We start from the raw sequence: 16,796 nt of genomic DNA, 5'->3' as shown, positions 1-16,796 counted from the left end.
GTTGTGGGGTATGGAATTATAACCCATTATGTGTATAGGTGGACTGCCTTTTTCCTTTCATTTCTAGATTTCTCATCACACAAACACACACACACCAAAACACTCCGTACTTCATCATCTCCACCTAACCAAATCTCAACTTCTTTATCTTGTTCTTGAACTTAATTCCGTTGTATCATCTTGTTCCTAGTCATTTACTGAGTATTTTGAGGTAACAATCATATGGTTTCATGTTTTAATCTTTTTGAAAATGGAGTTTTTGTGTTAGGTTTTACAAAAGTGTAATTTGGGTCAAAATTGCTTGAATTAGTGTTGTTTGTATTAAAATCTAGTGGTTTTATGTTCCAGAATGTTTAGTGTACTATATGTGGTCAGTTTTGGGGGTCAAAAACGAGCTCTGGAGCAAGAATTGGTGAGTTTGGTGTGAAACTCGTAGCTTTGTTCATCTTATGCAACAGATGAACACAGTCGGCCGACTGTCTATTGACACTCGACCGACCGTCTAGACCCTCGACCAACTGAGTAGACCATCGACCGAGTGTGTCTATTAGTGACCATCGACCGAGTGATTTGACACTCGACCGAGTGTGTGTTGACAGTCGGGAGACTGTCTCTAACAGTCGACCGATGGTGTATGGGCAATTGTAATTTTACTAAGTGTTGTTGTCTAGCCATTATACTTCTCGTGTGTCTAATTTTATAGTAAACATCTTAATTGTTAGAATTATGCTTTTAGTATGATTGTCTTATGTAAGTCATATGTGGGGTCATGTAAAATCCTGCCATTGAAGAAGTATGTGGCTTTGTAAGGGTCGTTAGATGTAGACCTTTTTGTTAATAATTCGATAGTATTAATACTACACTCGAAATGAAGTTACTGACTTGTATTATCTTTGCTCAGGTGACAAAGACAGAGAGAAGGCTTAGAAAGATTAGACCTCTGAGATCCTTTTATTGCTGGTAATTGGTGAGTGGGAGTAACTAAAGATTGATAGTATAGAATAGCTTGTTATTCTATGATTGCCTATGTTGTTTAGATTACCATGCTATTATTGCTAGTTTATTATGGCTATGTGATGACTACTTGTAATGTGATGCCTTGTGTGTTGGAGACAAGTGTGTCCTTATCGTGTGGTGGCCTAGTTAGGAGAGATCAACCTACGGGTTGAGTTCCTACTGAGTAGGCCAGCATCCATGTTCGTATATGTTTGAATGATGCGTTCGTCGCATGTGGATGCTTTATACATTCATGGATGTATGAGGAACTTACAGTAAGCCCAGTCCGATCAACTGGTGGTTGATGGTTCGGTCGGATTGTCGATGTCTCTGTAGACTGCACTATAGGTGATGCTTGTGTTAGATTTGATGACATGATTAGTGTAACTGCTGTGATGTATTATTGCATGTAGTTAGTTGCACTCACTTAGTTTCGTGCTAATTCCCCTCCATTGCCTCCCTGCAGGTTGTTAACTTATGTAGATATTGCTTTTTGGGGAGAAGACGGGCGTAACGATGTTATGTTTGCCAAGTCTCAACTCTGATGTTTTCTTACTTCGTTTTAAAACTGGTTGTGACCAGAGTCAGCTACTGATGTCATAAAACACCATTTTGCGTAATGATGGTTTGTAATAATTAAGTATTAACTTGAACTGTGTCATTTGTAAATGTTAATTTGGATACGTCTCTTGCAGTTAAAAATGTATTCTGTTGTAGTCTCAAGTGTCACCCGGTTGTAGTGATTTAACATTAGTTGCAAGTTATTGAGTTTATAATTATCAAGTTTGTCTTATTGTAAATGGTTTAATTAATATAATGCTTCCGCAACGTTTTTTTTAGAAAAATGGCGGTGTCACAAAGGGCTAGGCAAAAGTGCTATTTGAAGGCGTAGCGAGGGCATGAGATTGCCAATGGAGCCCTCGAGCACATGACATGAACACGGAGCAAGGGCGAACCGTTGGGACAACAACAACAACAAAACTCAATTCCACAAAAGTGGGGTATAGGGAAGGTAAGATGTAGACAATCCTTCTTATATCCTAGAATAAAGAGAAGTCAATTCTCTACCTAGAGTGAAACACCCCAAGAGTAGAGAAAGTTCTCTCTCAATGTTCTATGAATATAGAGATTGTTTCCGAATGGACATCCGGCCAATAAGTAGGTTAAATGGAGCTATGAAAATGGTAGAATTAATTTTTCACGAGGTTTTAAACCAGCATGAAGTTTAAATTAGACTCTAAGCGATAATCAAGTCACTCATAAATCGACGCTTGCTTTTGAGTTGATTAATAGAGCCATAACTCTCAAAGTTGTGCTTAAGAAATTCTTACATGATTCAATTGTTTATACATAAAAATTAGTCAAACTACTTCTTGATTGTAACTTCTTATAATCAACTTATTGTATTATTATTTTTTGCTTAATTTTAATTTAATGACAAACATAATTTTATACTTAATATTGAATATAACTTCTCATAAACAACTTAATTAATTCTTAAGAGTTGTAAAAGTCATTTAATTGATACTTGTGTATATCTTTTGTGCAATTTCAATATTTTTTATTGATTACATCATATAGTCAAGTCAACTTTATCTCTTTTTCTTAGTTGTTTATAAGGATTGTTGAATAAGAATTCTTTTGACTAGATCATTAACATGACTAAGTATTGTTGAAATAATCACACTATTACCTAGAACTGAAAGACTTGTTAGAGAGCTTTTAGCCTTTAGTTTTTATAAAAGAAACTCCTACGGTATTTAATAAAAAGCTTTGTTTGGTTGAAAGAGATTAAAGCTTTTAAACGGAGGGAAAAATCTAAAAGCTAATAAAACTAGCATTTGAGAAAAAAAACTCCAACTTTATCATTTTACTATTTATTTTAACAGTTTATTCTGCTAAACACCTAAATACATATAAAATGCTAACAACTACCATCTACTAGCTACAAACTACAAACTACAAGCTACCAGCTAATAGCTACATACAGTCTATCAGCTAATAGCTACTAGCTACTAGCTAGTTTGGACAAACATGTTAGGAATTTAGGACTCAACCAAGACAAGTGATTTACATCAATCATCAACCCACGAACGAAAAACGAATAATTTTAAAAGCGTAAAAGATAAAGTAAAGAATAACGACACAGGGATTTAACGTGGTTATATCCCAACTCTAAACAATGAAAAGAGTTTAGCCGAAGAGCACAAACCAGAGAAATTTTAACTAATAACTCGTGCACACAATTACAAGAGGTCGGAGTTACATTATATAGGCAAAACGAAATAAGAAAACAATTTAAACCGACTTGCTGGCCAAGCTAGGCTCGCGATCGTGAAGCCCATCTCGCGACCGCGAGATGCACTCAACGAATCGGGGATTTTACATCTCGACCAAGCTTGAGCGTTCTTGACCATCAAGCTAAAGAACTTTTCTAAAATCGAATACTTGCTCCGTAAGTTAAACTTAACTCCCAAGATATTTGATTTCTTTACGTTTGTTTAAAGTTTTAATATCTCAACAAAACATACTTAAAGACTTAAATTGTACATTTTGAAAACTAGTAACTGAATGAATATGTTTGCCGAAACTAACTAATGGTATGTATCTATGTACGGTGTACCATTCCATAACTAAAAGGGAAATCTTTCATAATCACGTAAAATAAGTAGGGCTCATGTAGATGTTATGAGTTCTAGGCATTTCGTGAAGGCATAGTTCATGTGATTTACGTGTTCACTAAACAGCTAAACTTATTAGCTTAAATTATGTTAATATATATATATATATATATATATATATATATATATATATATATATATATATATATATATATATATATATATATATATATATTCCTGTTGATAAAAATACAATGTCGATAACTCAAATGAGTCTACTTTTAAAAAGAAAACGTCTACAACGAGAGATACAATAAATGGGGAAAGGTTGTAAGGATCACACTTGTGATGACCCAGAAATTTCTAACCAAATTTAAACTTAATCTTTGTATGATTAACATTTCCGACACGATAAGCAAAGTCTGTAAAACTGAATCTCAAAATTTTTGAACTACTTTTATATATTTAAATACCCTTCGGTTGTTTTCGACGATTCGCGAACAATTATATGTAAATAGCTACATATATACTATAACTTGAAAAGGTAACAATGTATTAATTGTTTGATACCGTACATTAAACTTATTGGTTTAAATATCTATTTGAATATATATGATAAGTTGAAATATTTATTTATTTATAAATAACTTCCAATGTGTATTTAAAAACTGATTTATGTATATTAAAAAGATATATACATATATATATATATAATTTCAAGTTATTTAGTAAACGATAGTAACATTCGTTTATTGATTCGATTGATATTCAGATAAGTTAACTAAAGCGTTTAAGATGAACCAGTAAAACACTAATTTGCTACAGTATTTTCAAATTGCTACAGTACCCAAAATGCTACAGTGTTTTCGAAAATCACTACTTGCTACAGTGAAATTGAATTTGCTACAGTGAATTGCTACAGTAAAAATTGACTTTGCTACAGTAACTTTGCTACAATAGACACTATTTTAAAATGTATTTTAACAAATAGCGAGACGATGATTTATAGAAGTAAATAACCAAAACACTCAAATGTATAAGTTATATTTTGAGTGATATAATTTAGGGATAATTTAAGGCTATATTTTGACTAAGGTACGTGTCCCAAAATGTAATGTACAAGTTTTCTCAGCGTACGAAGAGACATTCGAAAAACCAGAACTGGGACATAAGTCGAGTGATGACGTACGACTTATCGAAACAAAAATTACAAATCAACTATGCACGAGAATAAAATATAATATATAATTAATTAATTTAAATTATATATTATATATATTATAAAAATATGTCGACGAGCTAGTTGCCAAAACATTGTGAGCTGGAAAAGTTTCTCATGCGATCGCATGGGAATTACACTGCCCAGCCATGCGATCGCATGGCAGTGGAAATCAGGCCAGGTCTATAAAGCTCGCAGTTTTTTCCGAATTTATTTACTTTCTTCTTCTTAAATCTCTCTGTCTCTTAATTATATTTATATTTATATTTATTATTATTATTATTATTATTATTATTATTATTATTATTATTATTATTATTATTATTAATATTATTATTATTATTATTAAGATTAATATTATTATTAATCTTAATATTATTAGTAGTAATATTACTAATTAGTATTATACATAAAATACTACGACGAGGTCATGGGCATGTCACTTTCAAAATGGGTTTTCGAGCGGGATAGAGTTAAGAAAACTATGGGTTATAGCTATGGAGGTTATGGGTAATGTTCATGAGTATTGTTTGCAAATTAAACCTAGTGTTTATCATCTTTATTGCGTCTACGTACTTTCCTGCAATATTGAATCACAATATTGATACGTGAGTATTCATATCTTATCTTTTATATATTAATTGTGTATCCATGTCTAGTGCTCGAGTATATATATTTATATATTCTTGTTTGCTAAATTTCGTCGTTAAATAGTTTATAATGAATCGCGAATTAAATACATATATTACTGGTAAAAGGTATATGATATACATGTTTTTGGAAAGCTAGCAAAAAATCAATAACTTTTCATTTAGATACTGAATAGTTTCGATGAACGTATTAAAAGATATGATCAACTGAATTATGATTGACGTTAATTGAAATTGCTTTTGAATCTGCAATTAAGATTTAAACAACTTGTTTACAAGATTGATAAAATAGATTTTTGAATATTACCAACCGAGTAAATGAATCCTTATATAAGGTACGTCTCGTTTTGTTAAACTATTGTCAAAATTGACTTTTTAAAACAACATTGGATAACTTTTGTATGTCGATATCGAGCATTAGGATTGTGATACACTATGACCTGACCTAGCTTGATAGACATTTATTGACCAACATATATTCTCTAGGTTGAGATCTACGGTTATTTGGTAATCCGTGTTTCGATCACATTTTGGTGAACGACTTTATATGCTTCTAAGGTGAGTTCATTTGATCCCTTTTCACTCTTTACATTTTTGGGCTGAGAATACATGCAAATGCTTTATTAACTGTTTTACAATATTTATATGCGTGAGTTTCATTGCTCCCTTTTTAATTGCTTTTGCAATCTATATTTTTGGGCTGAGAATACATGCATTTTATTTTAAACGCAATGGATACAAGTACATACTAAATTCTACACTGAGTTTGAACCGAAAATCCCTTAGCTTTGGTAACTAGTAACTGCCAGTTATAAGAACTGGTGGGCGCGAGTAGTTGTATATGGATCCATAGGGCTTGATATCCCCGTCCGAGCTAGAGCACTAGCCTTTTAACGGACGTATGCTATTTGAGAAGCATACACGTTGGTTTGCGTGTATTTTTAAGATGATTATACAAAGGGTACAAATTATATATACGTTAAGTTTAGTTACCAGGGTGCTCAATTTCGTAGAATATTTTGATAAACGTTTCTGGATGAAACAACTGAAATCTTGTGATCCACTTTTATATACAGATTATGCGAAACACTAAAACTATGAACTCACCAACCTTTGTGTTGACACTTGTTAGCATGTTTATTCTCAGGTTCCTAGAAGTCTTCCGCTGTTTGCTTATATGTTAGACAAGCTATGTGCATGGAGTCTTACATGGCATATTTATCAAGGAAACGTTGCATTCACCAAATCATCACCATGTATCTTATTTTGACTGCATCGTCAATGGAAGTACTATTGTAAACTTATTTACGGTGATTGTCTATATGTAAAAATCATCAGATGTCGAAAACCTTTGATTTAAATATTCATTTATGGTGTGCCTTTTCAAAAGAAAGCAATGTTTACAAAACGTATCATATAGAGGTCAAATACCTCGCAATGAAATCGATGAATGACGTGTTCGTCCATATGGATTTGGAGCGATCGTCACAACACTTAGAAAGGTGCACAGAAACAAACCAGATAAATAAGGGACCTGTTAATTTTATGCTTCACTTGAGAAGATTAATTAATACAAACACATTTATTCATCATTAGATTTACACTTATTATCATGTTTATCGTTCGCATATTTTCCTTACAAACGTATATATATTACTATTTTATTATATATGAAAATATTTATATATATATATACATATATATATATATATATATATATATATATATATATATATACATATATATATATATACATATATATATATATATATATACATATATATATATACACACACATATATATATATATATATATATATATATATATATATATATATATATATATATATATATATATATATATATATATATATATATATATATATATATATATGAAATGGATCAAATATAATACCTTCATTCTTATTCAATTCACTCTATTCTTTTATCATAAATTTATGCAATGTTATTTTGTAACTTGTAAGAGTATTTTTCTATCAACAAATTCTGTAAGTGTAGCATATACCTTAGATCATTACAAGTACGTTAACTCGTGCTCGTGATAAACAATGATACTCGTGTAATACGATGTGATCTACTTAAGAAATAAGAAATTCACAAGCTACATACTTGCATGCACTACAAGTTTCGTCGTAGTGTAGTGAACTCGTTCTAGTTGTTTGGTTGTAGTGTTGAGCTCGGATGTTCTATAGTTTGCTCGTTGTAATTTAAGGCTTCATTTTTGATGAGGTTTTTCCTTATTGTTTGTAAAGGTCTTTTTTTTTTAAGAAAAGTAGAGATATATTCATTTTACTTTTTATGTTTTATTACAAAATAACCATTTACAAAAACCTAATTCACATAAATTATACACATACTAATAGCAGCCACATTTCTTCCACTCCCATTGGTCCACCTAAGCATATTTTTTACTATTCATGATTTGCACACACTTTACACACACTATTTTCACACACTTTGGGTTTTTAAGTAAAAAAAAAAGAAAAGGAAAACCTGCACTCGACATCTCCTGCACACTTCTCCTGTTCAACCATGCTTTCTCCCTTACCTTCAACCTCACCTCCTTTCTCCATTAACCAACAAAAACACGCAAGCCTCATATTTCAAATCTGATCTGTACTCACTTCTTTCTCTCTCGATCTATTCTTTCTCTACAGGTAACATTCCTTCCTTTTTATTTAGGATTTGTTTGCTTCTTTTTCTTCAATTGAATTTATTTACTGAATTGATCTGCTTATTTGTAAGGCTATCATCCCCAAATTATTTATTTCTCTCATAACTGATACGGAGGACACACAATTTTGTCATCCCCAAATTAGGATTTTGTTTGCAAGAAAATATGATATAGATTCTCAATCCTTCAAAATCGTATCGGGACTTGACTCTGAAGTATACGTTTTTGCAGTTCTATGGTACGTAATATTGTAATTTTCATATTCAAATTAGGTTTTTTTTTCGTGTCATTAATTATATACGATTTGTTTTTTTTTTGTTAATCTATTGGATTTTCTCACTTTGTGTTCTTCCATGTCAGGTTATCTTCTCACTTTCTACATATTAATTTCTCAGGTAAGTAATTTTTGTTAGTTTATCATATGTTTGTTGTTAGTTTCTTGATTTCTTAAAGGTGCAATTGATTTTGCTTGATGAAGTGGTGGGCGGTGGTACAGAAAACGTAATAGCAGGTATGATGATTAAATTGTTGGCTTGGACTTTTAGATTTATATGAAGTGTTTGTTGTTGCTCTGCTTTGTTTTTCTTAATACAATAGTATTCATTCGAACTCCTTTATTTTTTTTATCATCTTTTATGGATTAGTAATTGCTCGATTCGTTTTGGGTATACTCAGTAACAACATTGTCGATGTATAGGTAATGGAGAATCCACAAATGGGGTTACTATGCAAGGCGGTTTGAAACTTTAATTAGGAGTTACAGATTTACAGGTACTATATATTTAATTAATGGAGAACCCAAAATCGTTGTTGATGTTCACTTACTGTTGCTTTTCTTAAGAAATTAAGGGTTTAATATTATGGGTAAATTATTTATTTGATTTGAATTTTAATTTGATGATTTGATTTGAAATTAGTGATAGAACTGAATTTGAAACTGAAGATGAAGTTGCAGGGGAAGGTGGGTAAAATACATGTTAAAGAGAAGAAAAGGTTAGTTCCTCTATCATGAAATTCATACCAATAAGCGTTGCATTATTATTATTTAATACATGATTAACCAGCAGATCATTCATCGTAAAAATATATTTGAACTATTTCATACGATAGTTATATGTGTAAAATTTATTTGTAAAACTGATAGTGAGTCACCAGTCAAAAGTTATATTCTTATTCTTACAATTTATACTACGTAGTATAAGTGGCATTCTAGAGAAGGAGTCGTCTGCGCAATTACCGTACTAGAAAGAAAGGGTCATTAGCATAAATAGCTCTCCCGCTGCATAGCGTTGTGAGCGACTGATTGACTCTTTCATTTTGGTTATGGAAAATGGAACTTCCTCCGTTTAGTAAGAAAGATAGGCCTTTTCTTCTTTTTTTATTTTTAAACTTAGGAAAGGTGTGTTATCACTTTGATTGTCTTCTTATTCCTTAAAATTTATACTCCGTAGTGCAACTATTTTACTGCAAATGTTTTACCCGTGGCCCACTCTAATATGGAAGTATACGATTTCGCAGTTCTATGGTACGTAATATTGTAATTTTCATATTCAATTTAGGTTTTTTTTCCCGTGTCACTAATTATATACGATTTTTTTTTTTTTTTGTTAATCTATTGGATTTTCTCACTTTGTGTTCTTCCATGTCAGGTTATCTTCTCACTTTCTACATATTAATTTCTCAGGTAAGTAATTTTTGTTAGTTTATCATGTGTTTGTTGTTAGTTTCTTGATTTCTTAAAGGTGCAATTGATTTTGCTTGATGAAGTGGTGGGCGGTGGTACAGAAAATGTAATAGCAGGTATGATGATTAAATTCTTGGCTTGGACTTTTAGATTTATATGAAGTGTTTGTTGTTGCTCTGCTTTGTTTTTCTTAATACGATAGTATTCATTCAAACTCCTTTATTTTTTTTATCATCTTTTATGGATTAGTAATTGCTCGATTCGTTTTGGGTATACTCAGTAACAACATTGTCGATGTATAGGTAATGGAGAATCCACAAATGGGGTTACTATGCAAGGCGGTTTGAAGCTTTAATTAGGAGTTATAGATTTACAGGTACTGTATATTTAATTAATGGAGAACCTAAAATCGTTGTTGATGTACAATTACTGTTGCTTTTCTTAAGAAATTAAGGGTTTAATATTATGGGTAAATTATTTATTTAATTTGATAATTTGATTTGAAATTAGTGATAGAACTGAATTTGAAACTGAAGATGAAGTTGCAGGGGAAGGTGGGTGAAATACATGTTAAAGAGAAGAAAAGGTTAGTTCCTCTATCATGAAGTTCATACCGATAAGCGTTGCATTATTATTATTTAATACATGATTAACCAGCAGATCATTCATCGTAAAAATATATTTGAACTATTTCATATGATAGTTATATGTGTAAAATTTATTTGTAAAACTGATAGTGAATCACCATTCAAAAGTTATATTCTTATTCTTACAATTTATACTACGTATTATAAGTGACATTCTGGAGAAGGAGTCGTCTGAGCAATTACCGTACTAGATCTAACGACCCGTCCTAATCCATCTGGATGAATACATTACATTTGGTTACATCGCGAGGTACTTGACCTTTATATGATACATTTTACAAACATTGCATTCGTTTTTAAAAGATAAACTTTCATTACATCGAAAGTTGACAGGCATGCATACCATTTCATAATATATGAAACTATCAATGACTTACTAATAATCTTGTTGAACTCAACGACTCGAATGCAACGTGTTTTGAAATATGTCATGAATGACTCCAAGTAATATCTCTAAAATGAGCAAATGCATAGCGGAAGATTTCTTTCATACCTGAAAATAAACATGCTTTAAAGTGTCAACCAAAAGGTTGGTGAGTTCATTAGTTTATCATAAGCAATCATTTCCATTATTTTAATAGACCACGAGATTTCATTTTTCATAAACATCATTCTCATATCAGGCATTTCGCAAACTGCATAGAGATAAAAATCATTCATATGGTGAACACCTGGTAACCGACCTTAACAAGATGCATATAGAATATCCCCATCATTCTGGGACAACCATCGTACATGATAAACTCGAAGTACTAAAGCATTCCAAATTCCAGAATGGGGCTTGTTGGGCCCGATAGATCTATCTTTAGGATTCGCGTCAATTAGGGGGTCTGTTCCCTAATTCTTAGGCTACCAAGCTAAAAGGGGCATATTCGGCTTCGATCCATTCAACCATATAATGTAGTTTCAATTACTTGTATCTATTTCGTAAAACAGTTATAAAAATAGCGCATGTATTCTCAGTCCCAAAAATATATATTGCAAAAGCATTTAAAAAGGAGCAAATAAAACTCACCATACTGTATTTTGTAGTAAAAATACATATGACGACATATAACAAGTGTAGGGTTGGCCTTGGATTCATGAAATTATATCGAGTATATATATTAACACATATAATGAACATCAAATAATTCCATCTATTTATTATATAGGATTTATATATTTAGTGTTTGTAGTTTATATATAATTTGCACTAAATTATAATATATTTTATATTTTAAATTACATGTTATATATGTATTTATTTTGTATATACATAATAGAAATGTTAATGTTTTTAATATATAATTATAGGTAATATTAATATAATTTTAGTATAAGTATACAAAGTATTTATTTGTTATAATAATATAATAATAATAATTATAATGAAATTTTAAATAAAAAGATAGTTTTAATAATAATAGTTATAATAATAATATAAATCTTAATAAAAATGATAATTTTAAATGATACTTTTTATAATACTAATAATTTTAATGAAAATGAAAATTTTAATGAAAATGATAATTTTAAAAATAATGGTTCTTTTAATATTAATAATAATAATAGTTATGATAATATTAAAAATGATAATAATAATAATATTTATAAAAGTGATACTTATTTTGATAATAATAATAATACTTTTTAATAATAATAATACTAATAATGGTAACCATAATAATACTACTGGTAATGGTAATTATAATATCTACTGATAATGCTAATAATAACAATAAAGGTAATAATTTTAATTATAATAATGATGTTAATAATAGTTAACATAATACTAATAATAATAATAATAATAATAATAATAATAATAATAATAATAATAATAATAATAATAATAATAATAATAATAATAATAATAATAGTATTAGTAGTAATAATAATAAGAAATAATAATAATAAATATAGTTATACCTCAAAAGAATAGGTTTTAAAAAAAATCGCCACTGCCGGGGTTCAAACTTGAGACCTCTCGCTCATTACACACTCCCTATACCGTTTGGGCTGGTGCCCCTTTTTCTAAATTTATACCGAATGTAATAATATTTAACCCGTCCTGTTAATGCTTATATTTCATCTTCATCTTCTTCATTTATAGTTCGATCAAATCCGACTTATTGATCTTTATTAACCAAATTATTGTTTTTAATACGTATAAATAAAATGAAAACAACTTATGATACGGTTTTAATTTAACGGAAAAGAAAAAAAAAGAAAAATAATAAGCAGCTACAGTGTCGGATGAACACTCTGCAACTTCAACATTAATTTTGATTTTGGACCTGTTTTAGATAAAAATTTCTACTTGAAATTTATTATAAATCGTTTATAAAAACTTCATGAATCCACAATTGATCCAGAATCCTTACAACAAACTCGAATTTTACAATAAACACATCGGTTGACTTTTTTATAAATAAACTTTGACTCAAAAATTCTTACTTGTTATTAGGAATTAGGTTTTGAAACCTTGCAGATAGTTTCCAAATGGGATTCCTAATAGAACTGCATTTAAGGATTTTGAAATTAATTGATAAATCGAGTTTTGACTGAAAAGATGAAGAACAGAAAAAGAACGACCGGTTCCTGTTTCCTTTTTATTTTAATTCGATAAATTGAATTAATTGTAATAGATAATTGATAATGATAACGAAAATAATCAGATGACTTATGAAGAGTCAATTGTTATATAACAATGGTGTATATGTGTCGACTTTCACCTCTGAGTCAAGAACAGGAATAAAAGAAAATAAAAAAATTAAACAGACTACGATGGCTAACGATTTTTAACTTCATCTGATTGGATTTAGTTGGTACGTACAGGATTGGATTGGGACTGGTAGTAATCTTGGATACAAAACAAAAAAAGAATCAAATAAAGTTTGATATGGATTTAAACAGATTCGTACTATATCTTTTTTTCTTTTTATTTATATATAACAATTATTTAATGTATCTGTTTATCAGTATGTATATATAACTATTTTTCTATACCTGTATACATATCTGTATATGTATATATTTTTATATATCTGTGTTTAGGTTTACTTATATATATATCAATTATTTATATATCTGCTATATATATTAAATTCTGTAATATCAATTAATAATATATATTTATTTATAAAATCTGCTTTTAATAAGAATACTAGTAATAATAAAAATACAATTTATAATTATAATAATATTAATAATAACTTTATCAAAATTATACTAATACTAATAAGAATAAAAGTAATGATAATAATATTATTAATGATACCCATATTAATTTGTATTATAAAGTTGATAACTAAAATAATAATGATGATGATAATAATATTTATTAGTGATACTAATAATAATAATATTAGTAATAATAGCATTACAATTTATATTTATATCCATTATAATATGTTAATAATACCAATATAGATGTTAATAATAAAAGTAATAATAATATTACTTATAACAATTATAGTTTAACTTATAATTAAATTTATTATATTATATATTAACATTACATGTTATTAATTATATGATGCATATAATAATAATAATAATAATAATAATAATAATAATAATAATAATAATAATAATAATAATAATAATAATAATAATAATAATAATAATAATAATAATAATAATAATTCTAATGACAATACTTAATAATAATAATTCTTAATTCAATTGATTAAATTTTATTATTTCCAGTTATTAGAATTATTTATATTTATATATGTATACACCTGTACATATTTATTTACAAATAACTGTTCGTGAATCGTCGGGAATAGTCAAAGGTTAAATGAATACATGAATATAGTTCCAAAACTTTTTGAGACTCAACATTACAGACTTTGCTCATCGTGTCGAAATCATATAAAGATTAAGTTTAAATTTGGTCGGAAATTTCCGGGTCGTCACAGTACCTACCCGTTAAAGAAATTTCGTCCCGAAATTTGATTGGGATCGTCATGGCAGACAATAAGTATGTTTTCATGACTCATATGAGTTGATAATAGAGTTTTATTACTGTTGAGTAATATGGATAAGATAATTCGACTACTCAAAGAGTACGAATGAAGTTATCACAAAAGAATGAAATGAGTAAATACCAGTTCGTCTTAACCGGTGACATAGTCACGGTTGATTTTTTTGAATTTAAGGGATTTGGAGAAAATCTTCTTAATAAAATTTGGTTCTTCGGTAATTAAGGAAATTAGGATCCACTTTAAATGCGATCCTTTATTTTGATTGCTCTGTCGGATATTTTACTATAAATTCACCCTCTTCATTTCCTTATTTTCATAGCTCATACCATCTATTCTTTCTTTTTCAATTCATACTTTTGTTTTCTCTTTCCGACTTTAAGTCAAGCGAATAATGGTCCAGAATTCGTAGATATGAAGTTTCAAATGAACATAACTAACGTTCTAAGAGAGAAATTGTAATAGCACGATCTTGATTGGTTAAATTACCAGAATTCAAGAGAAAAGATAGAACTATCAAGAAATTATGTTCTTGATATGTTTATATATCAGATAGAATGTAAGAGTCGTGTAACATGACACATGATGAGGTTATGGTCTGTGAATCATCATGTTTCATTAGAAACTCAGCATGACTTACTATAATATAATCACGTTGATCAAGTGTCATTATATTATACTAACCCATGCATCAATTTCCAACACTACTTCAAAATCATTCATAATTCAAACTCGAATGCTTACAGAATATAAAAACTAACAGTTTCTTATATGATGTAATACTGATAGCGCGAAGAGATAAATGATTTCAGATAAGATTAGTTATGAAAATATCTTCAGAAATATCAATGATATTTATAATGAAGGATACGATGATATCTTAGAATTTCTAATATCGATGGATGATGAAGAAAATTTGTCCGCAAGAGTTTAGAGTCAGAAGCAAGGTATTCGTTAATGACTTCAGCAGGTACTGAATCATTTGGATTCTTTGAGGGCAGGTTTAGTTTTTGTGATTTGTCCACAGCCTCCTTCATGGTTTTCTTAATCCGTTTTCTAGTTCCAACTTTTCTGAGCTTTGCAAACACACTTATTCTTTATCTTTATACCTTCGACTGTTAAGGCCGTGTACAGTTTTTGCTGCTGTATTCAGCTTTTTCAGAATTTCAGAATGGAAGATCATAATTCTAAGAGTTAAATGTTATATGTATACATATAACTGTTGATGTAGAACGTTGCGAGATTCGAAATACCATTTGCTGATTATCGGTAATTGGTATGGCAATTCTAGTTAAGATGTGGATGAGTATATGAATAGGTTTTAACGAACAAATATAATGGTTCTTCGGAGAGACTTAAGCCAATGAGTAATGAAGTTGCTGGTAAGTTTACTGCTAATGTGGTGGAATATAAATGGTTCTCCGGTAACGTTGACGAAAGGCAAAATTATATATCAAGGTTATAATAGAGTTTATTCGAATGAAAGGTCGATGTTGATTTGCTGAAGCTGTGACAAAATTGGCAATTTTGGAAAGGAATTGTAAAGTTATTTTCGGTAATAACGTCAAAGGAGCTAGCACCGATACATGTTAAACGTTTACTCAGGTTCCGAGTGTTTTCAGGTGCATAACTATATGCATCAATCTTTTCTTCCGTAGATGAAGTGTGGTTGGTTCATCCTCTTGATTGAGGTGTTTTCAAGAATCATGAAAGGTTTGAACGCAGATTGTAATCGTCAAGATACAAATGAGGTTTAAGATGAAATCAAGTGGCAAACTTGAAGAATTGTTTAGTTTCATATGTTATAATCAATATTTTAATTCATTTTAATTGTCCAATGTTGGCAGTCCACGGTCGATAGTCCACAGTTAACAGTTCAATAATTCATATATAGTTTAATATATAATATTCGAATTAATTAATACGTATCGTGACCCGTGTACATGTCTCAGACTCGATCACAACTCAAAGTATATATATTATTGTAGAATCAACCTCAACCCTGTATAGCTAACTCAAGCATTACTGCATATAGAGTGTCTATGGTTATTCCAAATAATATATATAGATGCGTCGATATGATATGTTAAAACCTTGTATACGTGTCTCGATATTTAAAGTGCATAAAATAAATAACAGAAATTAAATGACGATAAATAAAATTGCAAGAATATAAATTGCGATAAATAAATTGCGATAAATAAAATGTAATCAGTTAGCTAGGAACAGTTAGCGTGGATTCTTAACAAAAATTTTCTCATAGTTAATTTGTTTGTTTCTAACAAATTTTATTTTGTCCAATGTTTTATTCAT

The 16,796-nt window shown here is 29.5% G+C and overlaps 1 long non-coding RNA gene across 1 annotated transcript; it reads left to right on the top strand.

The window, feature by feature from the left end:
• Window positions 1-8,461: 8,461 nt before the first annotated feature.
• LOC139856122 (uncharacterized) lies at window positions 8,462-9,176 on the top strand. The gene is made up of 3 exons (XR_011761683.1): window positions 8,462-8,692; window positions 8,879-8,952; window positions 9,099-9,176. It is a non-coding gene; the product is annotated as an uncharacterized lncRNA (long non-coding RNA).
• Window positions 9,177-16,796: the final 7,620 nt, after the last annotated feature.

This window comes from Rutidosis leptorrhynchoides, chromosome 6, assembly GCF_046630445.1.
Source record: "Rutidosis leptorrhynchoides isolate AG116_Rl617_1_P2 chromosome 6, CSIRO_AGI_Rlap_v1, whole genome shotgun sequence".
NCBI classification, from domain to species: Eukaryota; Viridiplantae; Streptophyta; class Magnoliopsida; order Asterales; family Asteraceae; genus Rutidosis; species Rutidosis leptorrhynchoides.
The sequence above is the reverse complement of the archived record's forward strand: the minus strand, read 5'-3'. Positions and strand labels throughout refer to the sequence as shown.